General features: G+C 47.9%; 1 long non-coding RNA gene and 1 pseudogene across 1 annotated transcript in view; one reads left to right on the plus strand and one right to left on the minus strand.

Moving 5' to 3' along the window:
- The window catches only part of LOC139275877 (uncharacterized), a 155,061-nt gene that overhangs the window by 33,863 nt on the left and 98,911 nt on the right, over positions 1 to 22,287 (minus strand). The gene's annotated exons all lie outside the window — the stretch shown is intronic.
- Positions 6,773 to 7,011, plus strand: LOC139276590 (U2 spliceosomal RNA; annotated as a pseudogene).

The raw sequence follows: 22,287 nt of genomic DNA on the forward strand, positions 1-22,287 counted from the left end.
GGGAATGTGGGATAGAGAATGTGGATCTGGAATATAATCTCCCGCTGGATACAGTGACTGTGGGACCTTGAATGTGGGCCCAGAATATAATCTCTCGCTGGATACAGGGACCGTGGGGCATTGAATGTGTGTCCGGAATATAATCTCGCGCTGGATACAGGGTCTGTGGGACACTGAATGTTTGTCCGCAATATAATCTCCCGCTGGAGACAGGGACTGTGGGATATTGGAAGTGGGTCCGGGATTTAATCTCCCTCAGGATTCAGGTACTGTGGAACATTGACTGTGACCCCGGAATGCAATCTCACGCTGGATACAGGGACTGAGGAACATTGACTGTGACCCCGGAATGCAATCTCACGCTGGATACAGGGATTCTGGGACATTGAATGTTGGCCCGGACTGTAATCTGCCGCTGGAGACAGGGACTGTGCGACATTGAATGTGGCTCTGGAATATAATCTCCCGCTGGATACAGGGACTGTGGGACATTGAATGTTGGCCCGGAAAGTGATCTGCCACTGGAGACAGGGACTGTGGGATATTGAATGTTGGCCCGTAATATAATCTCCCGCTGGATACAGGGACTGTGTGACACTGAATGTGGATCCGGAATATAATCACCCGCTGGATACAGGGACTGTGTGATAGTGAATATGGGCCGGAAATATAAACTCCCGCTGGATACAGGGACTGCGGGACATTGAATGTGGGCCCAGAATATAATCACACGCTGGATAGAGGGACCGTGGGACATTGAATGTGGGTCCGGAATATAATCTCCCGCTGGATACAGGGACTGTGGGACATTGAATGTGGGTCAGGAATATAATCTCCCGTTGGATACAGGGACTGTGGAACATTGAATGTGGATCCTGAATATAATCTCCCGCTGTATATAGGTACAGTGCAACAGTGAATGTGTCCGGAATATAATCCCCCTCTGGATACAGGGATTGCATGATACTGAATGAGAGCCAAAAATATAATCTCCCGCTGGATACAGGGACTGTGGGACATTTAATGTGGGTCTGCAATATAATCTCCCGCTGGATACAGGAACTGTGGGACATTGAATGTGGGTCCGGAATATAATCTCCCGCTGGATACAGGGAATGTGGGACATTGAACGTGGGTCCGGAATATAATCTGCCGCTGCATACAGGTACTGTGGGATAGAGAATGTGGATCTGGAATATAATCTTCAACTGGATACAGGGACTGTGTGACACTGAATGTGGGTCCGGAATATAATCACCCGCTGGATACAGGGACTGTGTGACAGTGAATGTGAGCCTGGAATATAAACTCTCGCTGAATAGAGGGACTGTGGGACATTGAATGTGGCTCCAGAATATAATCATCCTCGGGATATAGGGTCTGTGGAACAATGAATGTGGGTCCGAAATATAATCTCCCGCTGGATAGAAGGACTGTGGGACATTGAATGTGGCTCCTGAATATAATCTCCCGCTGGATACAGGGATTGTGTGACATTGAATGTGGATCTGGAATATTACCTCCCGCTGGATACAGAGACTGTGGGACATTGAATGTGGGTCTGGAATATCTTCGCCTGCTGGACACAGGGACTGTTGGACATTGAATGTGGGTCCGGAATATTATCTCCCACTGGATACAGGGATTGTGTGACATTGAATGTGGGTCTGGAATATTATATCCCGCTGGATACAGAGACTGTGGGACATTGAATGTGGGTCTGGAATATCTTCTCCCGCTGGATACAGGGACTGTTGGACATTGAATGTGGGTCCGGAATATTATCTCCCACTGAACACAGGGACTGTGCGATATAGAAGGTGGATCTGGAATATAATCTATCGCGGGAGATTAAACTCCGGACCCACATTCAATGTCCCACAGTCCCTGTCTCTAGCAGGAGATTATATTCCGGACCCACATTCAGTGTCCCACAGTCCCTCTATCGACCGGGTGATGATATTCCGGACCCACATTAAATGTCCCACAGTCCCTGTATCCAGCGGGAGATTAAACTCCGGACCCACATTCAATGTCCCACAGTCCCTATATCTAGTGGGAGAATATATTCCGGATTCACATTCAATGTCCCACAGTCCCTGTATCCAGCGGGGATTATATTCCGGACCCACATTAAATGTGCCACAGTCCCTGTATCCAGCGGGAGATTAAACTCCGGACCCAGATTCAATGTCCCACAGTTCCTGTATCTAGTGGGATAATATATTCCGGATTCACATTCAATGTCCCACAGTCTCTGTATCCAGCGGGAGATTATATTCCGGACCCACATTCAATGTGCCACAGTCCCTGTATCCAGCGCGAGAATATATTCCGGACCCACATTCAATTGTGGGACATTGAATGCGGGTCCGGAATATAATCTCCCGCTGGATACAGGGACAGTGGGACATTGAATGTGCGTCCGGAATATAATCCCGTGCTGCATACATGTACTGTGGGATATAGAATGTGGATCTGGAATATAATCTACCGATGGATACAAGGGCTTTGGGACATTGAATGCGGGTCTGGAATATAATGTCCCTCTGGACACAGGTACTGTGGGACATTGAATGTGGTCCGGAATATAATCTCCCGCTGGACACAGGGACTATGGGGCATTGAAAGTGGTGCCGGAATTTAATCTCCCGCTGGAAACAAGGACTGTGGAACATTGAATGTGGGTCCGGGATATAATCTCCCTCAGGATACAGGGACTGTGGAACATTGACTGTGACCCCGGAATGCAATCTCACGCTGGATACAGCCATTCTGGGACATTGAATGTTGGCCCGGACTGTAATCTGCAGCTGGAGACAGGGACTGTGCGACATTGAATGTGGTTCTGGAATATAATCTCCCGCTGGATACAGGGACTGTGGGACATTGAATGTGGGCCCAGAATATAATCACATGCTGGATAGAGGGACCGTGGGACATTGAATGTGGATCCGGAATATAATCTCCCGCTGGATAGAGGGACTGTGGGACATTGAATGTGGGTCAGGAATATAATCTCCCGCTGGATACAGGGACTGTGGGACATTGATTGTGGGTCCGGGATATAATCTCCCTCAGGATTCAGGGACTGTGGAACATTGACTGTGACCCCGGAATGCAATCTCACGCTGGGTACAGGATTCTGGGACATTGAATGTTGGCCCGGACTGTCATCTGCAGCTGGAGACAGGGACTGTGCGACATTGAATGTGGCTCTGGAATATAATCTCCCGCTGGATACAGGGACTGTGGGACATTGAATGTTGGCCCGGAAAGTGATATGCCACTGGAGACAGGGACTGTGGGACATTGAATTTTGGCCCGTAATATAATCTCCCGCTGGATACAGGGAATGTATGACACTGAATGTGGGTCCGGAATATAATCACCTGCTGGATACAGGGACTGTGTGATGATGAATATGGGCCGGGAATATAAACTCCCGCTGGATACAGGGACTGTGGGACATTGAATGTGGGTCCGCAATATAATCTCCCGCTGGATACAGAGACTGTGGGACATTGAATGTGGGCCCAGAATATAATCACACGCTGGATAGAGGGACCGTGGGACATTGAATGTGGGTCAGGAATAAAATCTTCCGCTGGATACATGAACTGTGGGACCTTGAATGTGGGCCCAGAATATAATCTCTCGCTGGAAACAAGGATCGTGGGGCATTGAATGTGGGTCCGGAATATAATCTCCCGCTGGAGACAGGGATTGTGGGACACTGAATGTGGCCCCAGAATACAATCTCCCGCTGGAGACAGGGATTGTGGGACATTGAATGTAGGTCCGGAATATAATCTCCCGATGGATACAGGGACTGTGGGACATTGATTGTGGGTCCGGGATATAATCTCCCTCAGGATTCAGGGACTGTGGAACATTGACTGTGACCCCGGAATGCAATCTCACGCTGGGTACAGGGATTCTGGGACATTGAATGTTGGCCCGGACTGTAATCTGCAGCTGGAGACAGGGACTGTGCGACATTGAATGTGGCTCTGGAATATGATCTCCCGCTGGATACAGGGACTGTGGGACATTGAATGTTGGCCCAGAAAGTGATATGCCACTGGAGACAGGGACTGTGGGACATTGAATTTTGGCCCGTAATATAATCTCCCGCTGGATACAGGGAATGTGTGACACTGAATGTGGGTCCGGAATATAATCACCCGCTGGATACAGGGACTGTGTGATGATGAATGTGGGCCGGGAATATAAACTCCCGCTAGATACAGGGACTGTGGGACATTGAATGTGGGTCCACAATATAATCTCCCGCTGGATACAGGGACTGTGGGACATTGAATGTGGGCCCAGAATATAATCACATGCTGGATAGAGGGACCGTGGGACATTGAATGTGGGTCAGGAATAAAATCTCACGCTGGATACAGGGACTGTGTGACATTGAATGTGGGTCCGGAATATAATCTCACGCTGGATACAGGGACTGTGGGACATTGAATGTGGGTCCGGAATATAATCTCCCGCTGGATACAGGGACTGTGGGACATTTAATGTGGGTCCGGAATATAATCTCCCGCTGGATACAGAGACTGTGGGACATTGAATGTGAGTCCGGAATATCTTCTCCCGCTGGAAAGAGGGACTGTTGGACATTGAATGTGGTTCCGGAATATAATCTCCCGCTGGATACAGGGAATGTGGGACATTGAATGTGTGTCCGGAATATAATCTGCCGCTGGATACAGGTACTGTGGGATAGAGAATGTGGATCTGGAATATAATCTTCCGCTGGATACAGGGACTGTGTAACACTGAATGTGGGCCCGGAATATAAACTCCTGCTGGATACAGGGACTGTGGGACATTGAATGTGGCTCCAGAATATAATCTCGCTCGGGATATAGGGTCTGTGGAACAATGAATGTGGGTCCGAAATATAATCTCCCGCTGGATACAGGGATTGTGTGACATTGAATGTGGGTCTGGAATATTATCTCCCGTTGGATACAGAGACTGAGGGACATTGAATGTGGGTCTCGAATATCTTCTCCGGCTTTATACAGGGACTGTTGGACATTGAATGTGGGTCCGGAATATTATCTCCCACTGGATACAGGGACTGTGGGATATAGAATGTGGATCTGGAATATAATCTACCGCTGGAAAGAGGGGCTTTGGGACATTGAATGCGGGTCCAGAATATATTCTCCCACTAGATACAGGGACTGTGGAACATTGAATGTGGGTCCGGAATGTATTCTCGCGCTGGATACAGGGACTGTGGGACATTGAATGTGGGTCCGGAATATAATCTCCCGCTGGATACAGGGACTGTGGGACATTGAATGTGAATCTGGAATATATTATCCCACTAGATTCAGGGACTGTGGGACATTGAATTTGGGACCGGAGTTTAATCTCCCGCTGGATACAGGGAATGTGGGACATTTAATGTGGGTCTGGAATATAATCCCCGCTGGATACAGGGACTGTGGGACATTGAATGTGAATCCGGAATATATTCTCCCACTCGATACATGGACTGTGGGACATTGAATGTGGGTCCGGAGTTTAATCTCCCGCTGGATACAGGGAATGTGGGACATTTAATGTGGGTCCGGAGTTTAATCTCCCGCTGGATACAGGGACTGTGGGACATTGAATGTAGGTCCTGAATATCATCACCCAGTCGATACAGGGACTGTGGGACACTGAATGTGGGTGCGGAATATAATCTCCCTCGGGATATAGGGTCTGTGGAACAATGAATGTGGGTCCGAAATATAATCTCTCGCTGGATACAGGGATTGTGTGACATTGAATGTGGGTCTGGAATATTATCTCCCGTTGGATACAGAGACTATGGGACATTGAATGTGGGTCTGGAATATCTTCTCCCGCTTTATAGAGGGACTGTTGGACATTGAATATGGGTCCGGAATATTATCTCCCACTGGATACAGGGACTGTGGGATATAGAATGTGGATCTGGAATATAATCTACCGCTGGAAAGAGGGGCTTTGGGACATTTAATGCGGGTCCGGAATATATTCTCCCACTAGATACAGGGACTGTGGAACATTGAATGTGGGTCCGGAATATATTCTTGCGCTGGATACAGGGACTGTGGGACATTGAATGTGGGTCCGGAATATAATCTCCCGCTGGATACAGGGACTGTGGGACATTGAATGTGAATCTGGAATATATTATCTCACTAGATACAGGGACTGTGGGACATTGAATCTGGGACCGGAGTTTAATCTCCCGCTGGATACAGGGAATGTGGGACATTTAATGTGGGTCTGGAATATAATCCCCGCTGGATACAGGGACTGTGGGACATTGAATGTGAATCCGGAATATATTCTCCCACTCGATACATGGACTGTGGGACATTGAATGTGGGTCAGGAATAAAATCTCCCGCTGGATACAGGGACTGTGTGACATTGAATGTGGGTCCGGAATATAATCTCGCGCTGGATACAGGGACTGTGGGACATTGAATGTGAGTCCGGAATATCTTCTCCCGCTGGATGAGGGACTGTTGGACATTGAATGTTGGCCCGGAAAGTGATATGCCACTGGAGACAGGGACTGTGGGACATTGAATTTTGGCCCGTAATATAATCTCCCACTGGATACAGGGAATGTGTGACACTGAATGTGGGTCCGGAATATAATCACCCACTCGATAAAGGGACTGTGTGACATTGAATGTGGGTCTGGAATATAATCTTCCGCTGGATACAGGGATTGTGGATATTGAATGTGGTTCCGGAATATAATCTCTCTGCCTTTTGGCTAAGATCATGCTTAACTGACCTGACAGGGGAGTAGCCACCATGACCTCCGGGTGGTTCTCCCTGGATCAGGAAGGTATATGCTTGCTTTTTTGGAAACAGGAGGTGGGTGGGGTGGCTTGACCCATCCACCTCCACGGAAGTGTGTGCGGGACCTCACCCATCCACCTCCATGGCGCGAACCTGGTATTGCAGTACTTCCAGGAACGGTGCAGTGGCTCTAGGCCTTTTGGCTAAGAGCATTGGCGCAGAGTGATACTTGGCGTGTGCAAGGTGACCTCTGGCGTTTGTGATTTGACAAAGAATTGGAACGATTGGCTACGAATTTCAAAAAAAAATATATATAATCTCCCGCTGGATACAGGGACTGTGTGACACTGAATGTGGGTCCGGAACATAATCACCTGCTGGATACAGGGACTGTGGGACATTAAATGTGGCTCCAGAATATAAACTCCCTCGGGATATCGGGTCTGTGGAACAATGAATGTGGGTCCGAAATATAATCTCCCGCTGGATACAGGCATTGTGTGACATTGAATGTGGGTCCGGAATATAATCTCCCGCTTTATACTGGGACTGTTGGACATTGAATGTGGGTCCAGAATATTATCTCCCACTGGATACAGGGACTGTGGGATATAGAATGTGGGCCCAGAATATAATCTTTCGCTGGATACAAGGACCGTGGGACATTGAATGTGGGTCCGGAATATAATCTCCCGCTGGATACAGGGACTGTTGGACACTGAATGTGGGTCTGGAATATAATCTACCGCTGGATACAGGGACTGTGGGACATTGAATGTGGATCCTGAATATAATCTCCCGCTGGATATAGGTACAGTGCAACAGTGAATGTGTCCGGAATATAATCCCCCTCTGGATGCAGGGATTGCATGATACTGAATGAGAGCCAAAAATATAATCTCCCGCTGGATACAGGGACTGTGGGACATTTAATGTGGGTCTGCAATATAATCTCCCGCTGGATACAGGAACTGTGGGACATTGAATGTGGGTCCGGAATATAATCTCCCGCTGGATACCGGGACTGTGGGACACTGAATGTGGGTCCGGAATATAATCTCCCGCTGGATACAGGGTCTGTGGGACATTGAATGTTTGTCCGCAATATAATCTCCCGCTGGAGACAGGGACTGTGGGATATTGGAAGTGCGTCCGGAATATAATCTCCCGCTGGAGACAGGGATTGTGGGTCATTGAATCTGGGACCGGAGTTTAATCTCCCGCTGGATACAGGGAATGTGGGACATTTAATGTGGGTCCGGAGTTTAATCTCCCGCTGGATACAGGGACTGTGGGACATTGAATGTGAATCCGGAATATATTCTCCCACTCGATACAGGGACTGTGGGACATTTAATGTGGGTCCGGAGTTTAATCTCCCGCTGGATACAGGGACTGTGGGACATTGAATGTGGGTCCGGAATATCATCACCCGGTCGATACAGGGACTGTGGGACACTGAATGTGCGTGCGGAATATAATCTCCTGCTAGATACAGGGACTGTGGGACATTGAATGTGGGTCCGGAATATAATGTCCCGCTGGAGACAGGGAATGTGGGATAGAGAATGTGGATCTGGAATATAATCTCCCGCTGGATACAGTGACTGTGGGACCTTGAATGTGGGCCCAGAATATAATCTCTCGCTGGATACAGGGACCGTGGGGCATTGAATGTGTGTCCGGAATATAATCTCGCGCTGGATACAGGGTCTGTGGGACACTGAATGTTTGTCCGCAATATAATCTCCCGCTGGAGACAGGGACTGTGGGATATTGGAAGTGGGTCCGGGATTTAATCTCCCTCAGGATTCAGGTACTGTGGAACATTGACTGTGACCCCGGAATGCAATCTCACGCTGGATACAGGGACTGAGGAACATTGACTGTGACCCCGGAATGCAATCTCACGCTGGATACAGGGATTCTGGGACATTGAATGTTGGCCCGGACTGTAATCTGCCGCTGGAGACAGGGACTGTGCGACATTGAATGTGGCTCTGGAATATAATCTCCCGCTGGATACAGGGACTGTGTGACACTGAATGTGGATCCGGAATATAATCACCCGCTGGATACAGGGACTGTGTGATAGTGAATATGGGCCGGAAATATAAACTCCCGCTGGATACAGGGACTGCGGGACATTGAATGTGGGCCCAGAATATAATCACACGCTGGATAGAGGGACCGTGGGACATTGAATGTGGGTCCGGAATATAATCTCCCGCTGGATACAGGGACTGTGGGACATTGAATGTGGGTCAGGAATATAATCTCCCGTTGGATACAGGGACTGTGGAACATTGAATGTGGATCCTGAATATAATCTCCCGCTGTATATAGGTACAGTGCAACAGTGAATGTGTCCGGAATATAATCCCCCTCTGGATACAGGGATTGCATGATACTGAATGAGAGCCAAAAATATAATCTCCCGCTGGATACAGGGACTGTGGGACATTTAATGTGGGTCTGCAATATAATCTCCCGCTGGATACAGGAACTGTGGGACATTGAATGTGGGTCCGGAATATAATCTCCCGCTGGATACAGGGAATGTGGGACATTGAACGTGGGTCCGGAATATAATCTGCCGCTGCATACAGGTACTGTGGGATAGAGAATGTGGATCTGGAATATAATCTTCAACTGGATACAGGGACTGTGTGACACTGAATGTGGGTCCGGAATATAATCACCCGCTGGATACAGGGACTGTGTGACAGTGAATGTGAGCCTGGAATATAAACTCTCGCTGAATAGAGGGACTGTGGGACATTGAATGTGGCTCCAGAATATAATCATCCTCGGGATATAGGGTCTGTGGAACAATGAATGTGGGTCCGAAATATAATCTCCCGCTGGATAGAAGGACTGTGGGACATTGAATGTGGCTCCTGAATATAATCTCCCGCTGGATACAGGGATTGTGTGACATTGAATGTGGATCTGGAATATTACCTCCCGCTGGATACAGAGACTGTGGGACATTGAATGTGGGTCTGGAATATCTTCGCCTGCTGGACACAGGGACTGTTGGACATTGAATGTGGGTCCGGAATATTATCTCCCACTGGATACAGGGATTGTGTGACATTGAATGTGGGTCTGGAATATTATATCCCGCTGGATACAGAGACTGTGGGACATTGAATGTGGGTCTGGAATATCTTCTCCCGCTGGATACAGGGACTGTTGGACATTGAATGTGGGTCCGGAATATTATCTCCCACTGAACACAGGGACTGTGCGATATAGAAGGTGGATCTGGAATATAATCTACCGCGGGAGATTAAACTCCGGACCCACATTCAATGTCCCACAGTCCCTGTCTCTAGCAGGAGATTATATTCCGGACCCACATTCAGTGTCCCACAGTCCCTCTATCGACCGGGTGATGATATTCCGGACCCACATTAAATGTCCCACAGTCCCTGTATCCAGCGGGAGATTAAACTCCGGACCCACATTCAATGTCCCACAGTCCCTATATCTAGTGGGAGAATATATTCCGGATTCACATTCAATGTCCCACAGTCCCTGTATCCAGCGGGGATTATATTCCGGACCCACATTAAATGTGCCACAGTCCCTGTATCCAGCGGGAGATTAAACTCCGGACCCAGATTCAATGTCCCACAGTTCCTGTATCTAGTGGGATAATATATTCCGGATTCACATTCAATGTCCCACAGTCTCTGTATCCAGCGGGAGATTATATTCCGGACCCACATTCAATGTGCCACAGTCCCTGTATCCAGCGCGAGAATATATTCCGGACCCACATTCAATTGTGGGACATTGAATGCGGGTCCGGAATATAATCTCCCGCTGGATACAGGGACAGTGGGACATTGAATGTGCGTCCGGAATATAATCCCGTGCTGCATACATGTACTGTGGGATATAGAATGTGGATCTGGAATATAATCTACCGATGGATACAAGGGCTTTGGGACATTGAATGCGGGTCTGGAATATAATGTCCCTCTGGACACAGGTACTGTGGGACATTGAATGTGGTCCGGAATATAATCTCCCGCTGGACACAGGGACTATGGGGCATTGAAAGTGGTGCCGGAATTTAATCTCCCGCTGGAAACAAGGACTGTGGAACATTGAATGTGGGTCCGGGATATAATCTCCCTCAGGATACAGGGACTGTGGAACATTGACTGTGACCCCGGAATGCAATCTCACGCTGGATACAGCCATTCTGGGACATTGAATGTTGGCCCGGACTGTAATCTGCAGCTGGAGACAGGGACTGTGCGACATTGAATGTGGTTCTGGAATATAATCTCCCGCTGGATACAGGGACTGTGGGACATTGAATGTGGGCCCAGAATATAATCACATGCTGGATAGAGGGACCGTGGGACATTGAATGTGGATCCGGAATATAATCTCCCGCTGGATAGAGGGACTGTGGGACATTGAATGTGGGTCAGGAATATAATCTCCCGCTGGATACAGGGACTGTGGAACATTGAATGTGGATCCTGAATATAATCTCCCGCTGGATATAGGGACAGTGCAACAGTGAATGTGTCCGGAATATAATCTCCCTCTGGGTACAGGGATTGTGTGATGCTGAATGAGGGCCAAGAATATAATCTCCCGCTGGATACAGGGACTGTGGGACATTGAATTTGAATCCGGAATATATTATCCCACTTGATACAGGGACTGTGGGACATTGAATCTGGGTCCGGAGTTTAATCTCCCGCTGGATACAGGGAATGTGTGACATTTAATGTGGGTCCGGAATATCATCCCCGCTGGATACAGGGACTTTGGGACATTGAATGTGGGTCCGGAATATCATCACCCGGTCGCTACAGGGACTGTGGGACACTGAATGTGGGTCCGGAATATAATCTCCTGCTCGAGACAGGTACTGTGGGACATTGAATGTGGGTGCGGAATATATTCTCCCTCTGGATGCAGGGACTATGGGACATTGAATGAGGGTCTGGAAGATAATCTACCGCTGGATACAGGGACAATGGAACTTTGAATATGCGTCCGGAATATAATCTCCCGCTGGATACAGGGACTGTGGGTCATTGAATGTGGGTCCGGAATATCTTCTCCCGCTGGAAAGAGGGACTGTTGGACATTGAATGTGGGTCTGGAATATAATCTCCCGCTGGATACAGGGACTGTGGGACACTGAATGTGGGTCCAGAATATAATCTCCCGCTGGATACAGGGACGGTGGGACATTGAATGTGCGTCCGGAATATAATCTCCCGCTGGATACAAGGACTGTGGGACATTTAATGTGGGCGCAGAATATAATCTCCCGCTGGATACAGGGACTGTGGGACATTGAATGTGGGTCCAGAATATCTTTTCCCGCTGGAATGAGCGACTGTTGGACGTTGAATGTTGGTCCGGAATATAATCTCCCGCTGGATACAGGGACTGTGTGACATTGAATGTGGCTCCAGAATATAATCTCCCGCTGGATGCAGGGATTGTGGGATATTGAATGTGGGTCCGGAATATAATCTCACGCTGGATACAGGGAATGTGGGACATTGAATGTGGGTCCGGAATATAATCTCCCGTTGGATACAGGGACTGTGGAACATTGAATGTGGATCCTGAATATAATCTCCCGCTGGATATAGGTACAGTGCAACAGTGAATGTGTCCGGAATATAATCCCCCTCTGGATACAGGGATTGCGTGATACTGAATGAGAGCCAAAAATATAATCTCCCGCTGGATACAGGGACTGTGGGACATTTAATGTGGGTCTGCAATATAATCTCCCGCTGGATACAGGGTCTGTGGGACATTGAATGTTTGTCCGCAATATAATCTACCGCTGGAGACAGGGACTGTGGGATATTGGAAGTGGGTCCGGAATATAATCTCCCGCTGGAAACAGGGATTGTGGGTCATTGAATGTGGACCCAGAATACAATCTCCCGCTAGAGACAGGGATTGTGGGACATTGAATGTAGGTCCGGAATATAATCTCCCGATGGATACAGGGACTGTGGGACATTGATTGTGGATCTGGAATATAATAGCCCGCTGGATACAGGGATTATGGGATATTGAATGTGGGACCGGAATATAATCTCCCGCTGATACAGGGACTGTGGGACATAGAATGTGGAACCGGAATATAATCTCCCGCTGCATACAGGTACTGTGGGGGGATATAGAATGTGGGTCCGGAATATATTCCCCCGCTGGATACAGGGACTGTGTGACATAGAATGTGGGCCCAGAATATAATCTCCCGCTGGATACAGGGACCGTGGGACATTGAATGTGGGTCCGGAATATAATCTCCCGCTGAATACAGGTACTGTGGGAATTAGAATGTGGATCTGGTATATAATCTTCCACTGGATACAGGGATTGTGCAACATTGAATGTGGGTTCAGATTATCATCTCCCGCTGGATACAGGGTCTGTTGGACATTGAATGCGGGTCCGGAATTTAATCTCCCGCTGGATACAGGGACCGTGGGACACAGAATGTGGGTCTGGAATATAATATCCAGCTGGATACAGGGACTGTGTGACATTGAATGTGGGTCTGGAATATAATATACCGCTGGGTAGAGGGATTGTGGGATATTGAATTTGGGTCCGGAATATAATCTCCCGCTGGATACAGCAATTGGGGCAATGAATGTGCGTCCGGAATATAATCTCTCGCTGCATACAGGTGCTGTGGGACATTGAATGTGGGTCTTAAATATAATCTCCCGCTGGATACAGGGATGTCGGACATTGAATGCGGGTCTGAAATATAATCTGCCTCTGCATACAGGTACTGTGGGACATTGAATGTGGGTCCGGAATATATTCTCCCACTGGATACAGGGACTATGGGACATTGAATGTGGGGCCAGAATATAATCTTCCGTTGGATACAGGGACTGTGGGACATTGAATGTGGGTCCGGAGAATAATCTCCTGCTGGATACAGGGACTATGGGACATTGAATGCGGGTCTGAAATATAATCTGCCTCTGAATACAGGTACTGTGGGACATTGAATGTGGGGCCAGAATATAATCTCCCACTGGATACAGGGACTGTGAGACATTGAATGTGGGTCCGCAATATAATCTCCTGCTGGATACAGGGACTGTGGGACACTGAATGTGGGTACGCAATATAATCTCCCACCGGATACAGGGACCGTGGGACATTGAATGTGGGCCCAGAATATAATCTCCCGCTGGATGCAGGGACCGTGGGACATTGAATGTGAGCCTGGAATATAATCTCCCGCTGGTACAGGTACTGTGGGATATAGAATGTGGATCTGGAATATAATCTTCCGCTGGATACAGGGATTGTGTAACATTGAATGTGGGTTCGGAATATCATCTCCCGCTGGATACAGGGTCTGTTGGACATTGAATGTTGGTCTGGAATATAATCTCCCGCTGGATACAGGGACTGTGGAAAATTGAATGTGGGTCCTGAATATAACCTCCCGCCAGATATAGGGACAGTGCAACATTTAATTTCGGTCCGGAATATCATCTCCCGCTGGATACAGGGACCGTGGGACATTGAATATAGGCACAGAATATAATCTCCCGCTGGATACAGGGATCGTGGGACATTGAATGTGGGTCCGGAATATAATCCATCGCTGGTACAGGTACTGTGGGATATAGAATGTGGATCTGGAATATAATCTTCCGCTGGATACAGGGACTGTGTGACATTGAATGTGGTTCCGGAATATAATCTCCCGCTCGATACAGGGACTGTGGGACATTGAATGTGGGTCCGGAATATAATCTCCTGCTGGATACAGGGAATGTGGGACATTGAATGTGGGTCCTGAATATAATCTCCCGGTAGATATAGAGACAGTGCAGCATTTAATTTCGGTCCGGAATATCATCTCCTGCTGGATACAGGGACCGTGGGACATTGAATGTGGGTCCGGAATATAATCTCCCGCTGGTACAGGTACTGTGGGATATAGAATGTGGATCTGGATTATAATCTTCCGCTGGATACAGGGATTGTGTAACATTGAATGTGGGTTCGTAATATCATCTCCCGCTGGATACAGAGTCTGTTGGAGATTGAATGCGCGTCCGGAATTTAATCTTCCGCTGGATACAGGAACAGTGGAATATTGAATGTTTGCACAGAATGTAATCACCCGCTGGATACAGTGACTGTGTAACATTGAATGTGGGTCCGGAACATAATCTCCCGCTGGATACAGGGATTGTGAGATACTGAATGATGGGCCAAGAATATAATCTCCTGCAGGATACAGGGACTGTGTGACATTGAATATGCGTCCTGAATATAATCTCCCACTGGATACAGGGACCGTGGGACACTGAAGGCGGGTCCAGAATATAATCTCCCGCTGGATACAGGGACTGTGGGACATTGAATGTGGATCTGGAATATAATAGCCCGCTGGATACAGGGATTATGGGATATTGAATGTGGGTCCGGAATATAATCACCCACTGGGTACAGGGATTGTGGTATCTTGAATGTGGAACGGAATATAATCTCCCGCTGATACAGGGACTGTGGGACATGGAATGTGGGTCTGGAATATAATCTCTCGCTGCATACAGGTGCTGTGGGACATTGAATGTGGGTCTGGAATATAATCTCCCGCTGGATACAGGGATGTCGGACATTGAATGCGGGTCTGAAATATAATCTGCCTCTGGATGCAAGGACTGTGGGACATTGAATGTGGGTCCGGAATATATTCTCCCACTGGATACAGGGACTATGGGTCATTGAATGTGGGGCCAGAATATAATCTTCCGCTGGATACAGGGACTGTGGGACATTGAATGTGGGTCCGGAGAATAATCTCCTGCTGGATACAGGGACTATGGGACATTGAATGTGGGTCTGGAATATAATCTCCCGCTGGATACAGGGATGTCGGACATTGAGTGCGGGGACGCAATATAATCTCCCTCTGGATACAGGGACTGTGGGACACTGAATGTGGGTACGCAATATAATCTCCCACCGGATACAGGGTCTGTTGAACATAGAATGATGGTCCGGTATATCTTCTCCCGCTGGATACAGGGACCGTGGGACATTGAATGTGGGTCCGGAATATAATCCATCGCTGGTACAGGTACTGTGGGATATAGAATGTGGATCTGGAATATAATCTTCCGCTCGATACAGGGACTGTGGGACATTGAATGTGGGTCCGGAATATAATCTCCTGCTGGATACAGGGAATGTGGGACATTGAATGAAGGTCTGGAATACAATCTCCCGCTGGATACAGGGACTGTGGAACATTGAATGTGGGTCCTGAATATATTCTCCCGCTGGATACAGGGACTGTGTGACATTGAATGTGGCGCCAGAATATAATCTCCCGCTGGATACAGGGACCGTGGGACAATAAATATGGGTCCAGAATATAATCTCCCGCTGAATACAGGGATTGTGCAACATTGAATGTGGGTTCGGAATATCATCTCCCGCTGGATATAGGATCTGTTGGACATTGAATGTGTGTCTGTAATTTAATCTCCCGCTGGATACAGGGACAGTGGGACACTGAAAGTGGGTCCGCAATATAATCTCCCACCGGATACAGGGTCTGTTGAACATAAGATGATGGTCCGGAATATCATCTCCCGCTGGATACAGGGACAATGGGACATTGAATGTGGGCCCAGAATATAATATCCCGCTGGATGTAGGGACCGTGGGACATTGAATGTGGGTCCGGAATATAATCTCCCGCTGGTACAGGTACTGTGGGATATAGAATGTGGATCTGGAATATAATCTCCCGCTGGATACAGGGACTGTGGTAAATTGAATGTGGGTCCTGAATATAATCTCCCGCTAGATATAGGGACAGTGCAACATTTAATTTCGGTCCGGAATATCATCTCCCGCTGGATACAGGGACCGTGGGACATTGAATGTGGGCCCGGAATATAATCTCCCGCTGGATACAGGGACCGTGGGACATTGAATGTGGGTCCGGAATATAATCTCCCGCTGGTACAGGTACTGTGGGATATAGAATGTGGATCTGGAATATAATCTTCCGTTGGATACAGGGACCGTGGGACATTGAATGTGGGTCCGGAATATAATCTCCCGCTGGTACAGGTACTGTGGGATATAGAATGTGGATCTGGAATATAATCTTCCGCTGGATACAGGGATTGTATAACATTGAATGTGGGTTCGGAAGATCATCACCCGCTGGATACAGGGTCTGTTGGACATTGAATGTTGGTACAGAATGTAATCACTCGCTGGATACAGTGACTGTGCAACATTGAAAGTGGGTCCGGAACATAGTCTCCCGCTGGATACAAGGATTGTGGGATACTGAATGAGGGCCAAGAATATAATCTCCCGCTGGATACAGGGACTGTGGGACATTTAATGTGGCCCCAGAATATAATCACCCGCTGGATACAGGGACTGTGGGACATTGAATGTGGAACCGGAATATAATCTCCCGCTGTATACATGTACTGTGGGATATAGAATGTGGGTCCGGAATATATTCTCCCGCTGGATACAGGGACTGTGTGACATTGAATGTGGCGCCAGAATATAATCTCCCGCTGGATACAGGGACCGTGGGACATTAAATATGGGTCCAGAATATAATCTCCCGCTGAATACAGGGATTGTGCAACATTGAACGTGGGTTCGGAATATCATCTCCCGCTGGTACAGGTACTGTGGGATATAGAATGTGGATCTGGAATATAATCTTCCGCTGGATACAGGGACAGTGGGACACTGAAAGTGGGTCCGCAATATAATCTCCCACCGGATACAGGGTCTGTTGAACATAAGATGATGGTCCGGAATATCATCTCCTGCTGGATACAGGGACCGTGGGACATTGAATGTGGGCCCAGAATATAATCTCCCGCTGGATAAAGTTACCGTGGGACATTGAATGTGGGTCCGGCATATAATCTCCCGCTGGTACAGGTACTGTGGGATATAGAATGTGGATCTGGAATATAATCTTCCGCTGGATACAGGGATTGTGTAACATTGAATGTGGGTTCGGAAGATCATCTCCCGCTGGATACAGGGTCTGTTGGACATTGAATGTTGGTACAGAATGTAATCACTCGCTGGATACAGTGACTGTGCAACATTGAAAGTGGGTCCGGAACATAGTCGCCCGCTGGATACAGGGATTGTGTGATACTGAATGAGGGCCAGGAATATAATCTCCCGCTGGATACAGGGACTGTGGGACATTTAATGTGGCCCCAGAATATAATCACCCGCTGGATACAGGGACTGTGGGACATTGAATGTGGAACCGGAATATAATCTCCCGCTGCATATATGTACTGTGGGATATAGAATGTGGGTCCGGAATATATTCTCCCGCTGGATACAGGGACTGTGTGACATTGAATGTGGCGCCAGAATATAATCTCCCGCTGGATACAGGGACCGTGGGACAATAAATATGGGTCCAGAATATAATCTCCCGCTGAATACAGGGATTGTGCAACATTGAATGTGGGTTCGGAATATCATCTCCCGCTGGATACAGGGTCTGTTGGACATTGAATGTGTGTCTGTAATTTAATCTCCCGCTGGATACAGGGACAGTGGGACACTGAAAGTGGGTCCGCAATATAATCTCCCACCGGATACAGGGTCTGTTGAACATAAGATGATGGTCCGGAATATCATCTCCCGCTGGATACAGGGACAATGGGACATTGAATGTGGGCCCAGAATATAATATCCCGCTGGATGTAGGGACCGTGGGACATTGAATGTGGGTCCGGAATATAATCTCCCGCTGGTACAGGTACTGTGGGATATAGAATGTGGATCTGGAATATAATCTTCCGCTGGATACAGGGATTGTGTAACATTGAATGTGGATCTGGAATATAATCTCCCGCTGGATACATGGACTATGGGACATTGAATGTGGGGCCAGAATATAGTCTTCCGCTGGTACAGGTACTGTGGGATATAGAATGTGGATCTGGAATATAATCTTCCGCTGGATACAGGGAATGTCTGACATTGAAATGAGCGCCTAGAATATAATCTCCCACCGGATACAAGGTCTGTTGAACATTGAATGATTGTCCGGAATATAATCTCCCGCTGGATATAGGGACTGTGTGACATTGAATGTGGTCCGGAATATAATCTCCCGCTGGATACTGGGACTGTGGGACATTGAATGTGGGTTCAGTATATAATCTCCCGCTCGATACAGGGTCTGTGGTACATTGAATGTGGGCCCGGAATATAAACTACCTCTGGATACAGGGATTGTGGGACACTAAGTGAGGGCCAAGAATATAATCTCCCGCTGGATACAGGGACTGTGGGACATTTAATGTGGGCCCGGAATATAATCTCCCACTGGATTCAGGGACTGTGGGACATGGAATATGGGACCGGAATATAAATTACCTCTGGATACAGTGATTATGGGACACTAAGTGAGGGCCAAGAATATAATCTCCCGCTGGATACAGGGACTGTGGGACATTGAAAGTGGGTCAGGAATATAACATCCCGCTGGATACAGGGACTGTGGGACATTTAACGTGTGTCCGGAATATAATCTCCCGCTGGATACAGGGACTGTGGGACATTGAAAGTGGGTCAGGAATATAACCTTCCGCTGGATACAGGGACTGTGGGACATTTAATGTGGGCCCGGAATATAATCTCCCGCTGCATACAGGCTCTGTGGGATATAGAATGTGGATCTGGAATATAATCTTCCGCTGGATACAGGGAATGTCTGACATTGAAATGACCGCCCAGAATATAATCTCCCACCGGATACAGGATCTGTTGAACATTGAATGATTGTCCGGAATATAATCTCCCACTGGATATAGGGACTGTGTGACATTGAATGTGGTCCGGAATATAATCTCCCGCTGGATACTGGGACTGTGGGACATTGAATGTGGGTCCAGTATATAATCTCCCGCTCGATACAGGGTCTGTGGGACATTGAATGTGGGTCCGGAATATAAACTACCCCTGGATACAGGGATTGTGCGACACTAAGTGAAGGCCAAGAATATAATCTCCCGCTGGATACAGGGACTGTGGGACATTGAAAGTGGGTCAGGAATATAATCTCCCGCTGCATACAGGCTCTGTGGGATATAGAATGTGGATCCGGAATATAATCTACCGCTGGGTACAGGGACTTTGGGACATTGAATGCGGGTCTGGAATATAATCTCCCTCTGGATACAGGTACTGTGGGACATTGAATGTGGGTCCGGAATATTTTCTCCCGCTGGATACAGGGACCGTGGGACATTGAATGTGGTCCGGAACATAATCGCCCGCTGGACACAGGGACTGTGGGACATTGAATGTGCATCCGGAATATATTCTCCCGCTGGACACAGGGACTGTGGGACATTGAATGTGGGTCCAGAATATAATCTACCGCTGGATACAGGGACTGTGGGACATTGAATGTGGGTCCGGAATATCATCTGCCGCGAGATACAGTGACTGTGTGACATTGAATGTGGGTCCGGAATATAATCTCCTGTTGGATACAGGGACTGTGGGATATTGAATGTGAGTCCGGAATATAATCTCCCGCTGGTACAGGTACTGTAGAATATAGAATGTGGATCTGGATTATAATCTTTCGCTGGATACAGGGATTGTGTAACATTGAATGTTGGTTCGGAATATCATCTCCCGCTGGATACAGGGACTGTGGAACATTGACTGTGGATCCGGAATATATTCTCCCACTGGATACAGGGACTGTGGGACATTGAATGTGGGTCCAGAATATAATCTCCCGCTGGATACAGGTTCTGTTGAACATTGAATGATGGTCCGGAATACAATCTCCCGCTGGATATAGGGACTGTGGAACATTGAATGTGGGTCCTGAATATAATCTCCCGCTAGATATAGGGACAGTGCAACATTTAATTTCGGTCCGGAATATCATCTCCCGCTGGATACAGGGACTGTGTGACATTGAATGTGGGTCCGGAATATAATCTCCTGCTGGATACAGGGAATGTCTGACATTGAAATGAGCGCCCAGAATATAATCTCCCAATGGATACAGGGTCTGTTGAACATTGAATGTCGGCCCGGAATATAATCTCCCACTGGATTCAGGGACTTTGGGACATGGAATATGGGACCGGAATATAAATTATCTCTGGATACAGGGATTATGGGACACTAAGTGAGGGCCAAGAATATAATCTCCCGCTGGATACAGGGACTGTGGGACATTGAAAGTGGGTCAGGAATATAACATCCCGCTGGATACAGGGACTGTGGGACATTTAACGTGTGTCCGGAATATAATCTCCCGCTGGATACAGGGACTGTGGGACATTGAAAGTGGGTCAGGAATATAACCTCCCGCTGGATACAGGGACTGTGGGACATTTAATGTGGGCCCGGAATATAATCTCCCGCTGCATACAGGCTCTGTGGGATATCGAATGTGGATCTGGAATATAATCTTCCGCTGGATACAGGGAATGTCTGACATTGAAATGACCGCCCAGAATATAATCTCCCACCGGATACAGGGTCTGTTGAACATTGAATGTGGTCCGGAATATAATCTCCCGCTGGATACTGGGACTGTGGGACATTGAAAGTGGGTCAGGAATATAACCTCCCGCTGGATACAGGGACTGTGGGATTTGGAATGTGGATCCGGAATATAATCTACCGCTGGGTACAGGGACTTTGGGACATTGAATGCGGGTCTGGAATATAATCTCCCTCTGGATACAGGTACTGTGGGATATTGAATGTGGGTCCGGAATATATTCTCCCGCTGGATACAGGGACCGTGGGACATTGAATGTGGTCCGGAACATAATCGCCCGCTGGACACAGGGACTGTGGGACATTGAATGTGCATCCGGAATATATTCTCCCGCTGGACACAGGGACTGTGGGACATTGAATGTGGGTCCAGAATATAATCTCCCACTGGATACAGGGACTGTGGGACATTGAATGTGGGTCCGGAATATCATCTGCCGCGAGATACAGTGACTGTGGGACATTGAATTTGGATCCGGAATATATTCGCCCGCTGGATGCAGGGACTGTGGGACATTGAATGTGGGTCCGGAATATATTCTCCCGCTGGATACAGGGACTGTGGGACATTGAATGTGGATCCGGAATATATTCTCCCACTGGATACAGGGACTGTGGGATATTGAATGTGGGTCTGGAATATAATCTCCCGCTGGATACAGGGATTGTGGAACATTGAATGTGGGTCCTGAATATAATCTCCCGCTAGATATAGGGCCAGTGCAACATTTAATTTTGGTCCGGAATATCATCTCCCGCTGGATACAGGGACTGTGTGACATTGAATGTGGGTCCGGAATATAATCTCCTGCTGGATACAGGGACTGTGGGATATTGAATGTGGGTCCGGAATATAATC

This window comes from Pristiophorus japonicus, chromosome 11, assembly GCF_044704955.1.
Source record: "Pristiophorus japonicus isolate sPriJap1 chromosome 11, sPriJap1.hap1, whole genome shotgun sequence".
Taxonomy (NCBI): Eukaryota; Metazoa; Chordata; class Chondrichthyes; family Pristiophoridae; genus Pristiophorus; species Pristiophorus japonicus.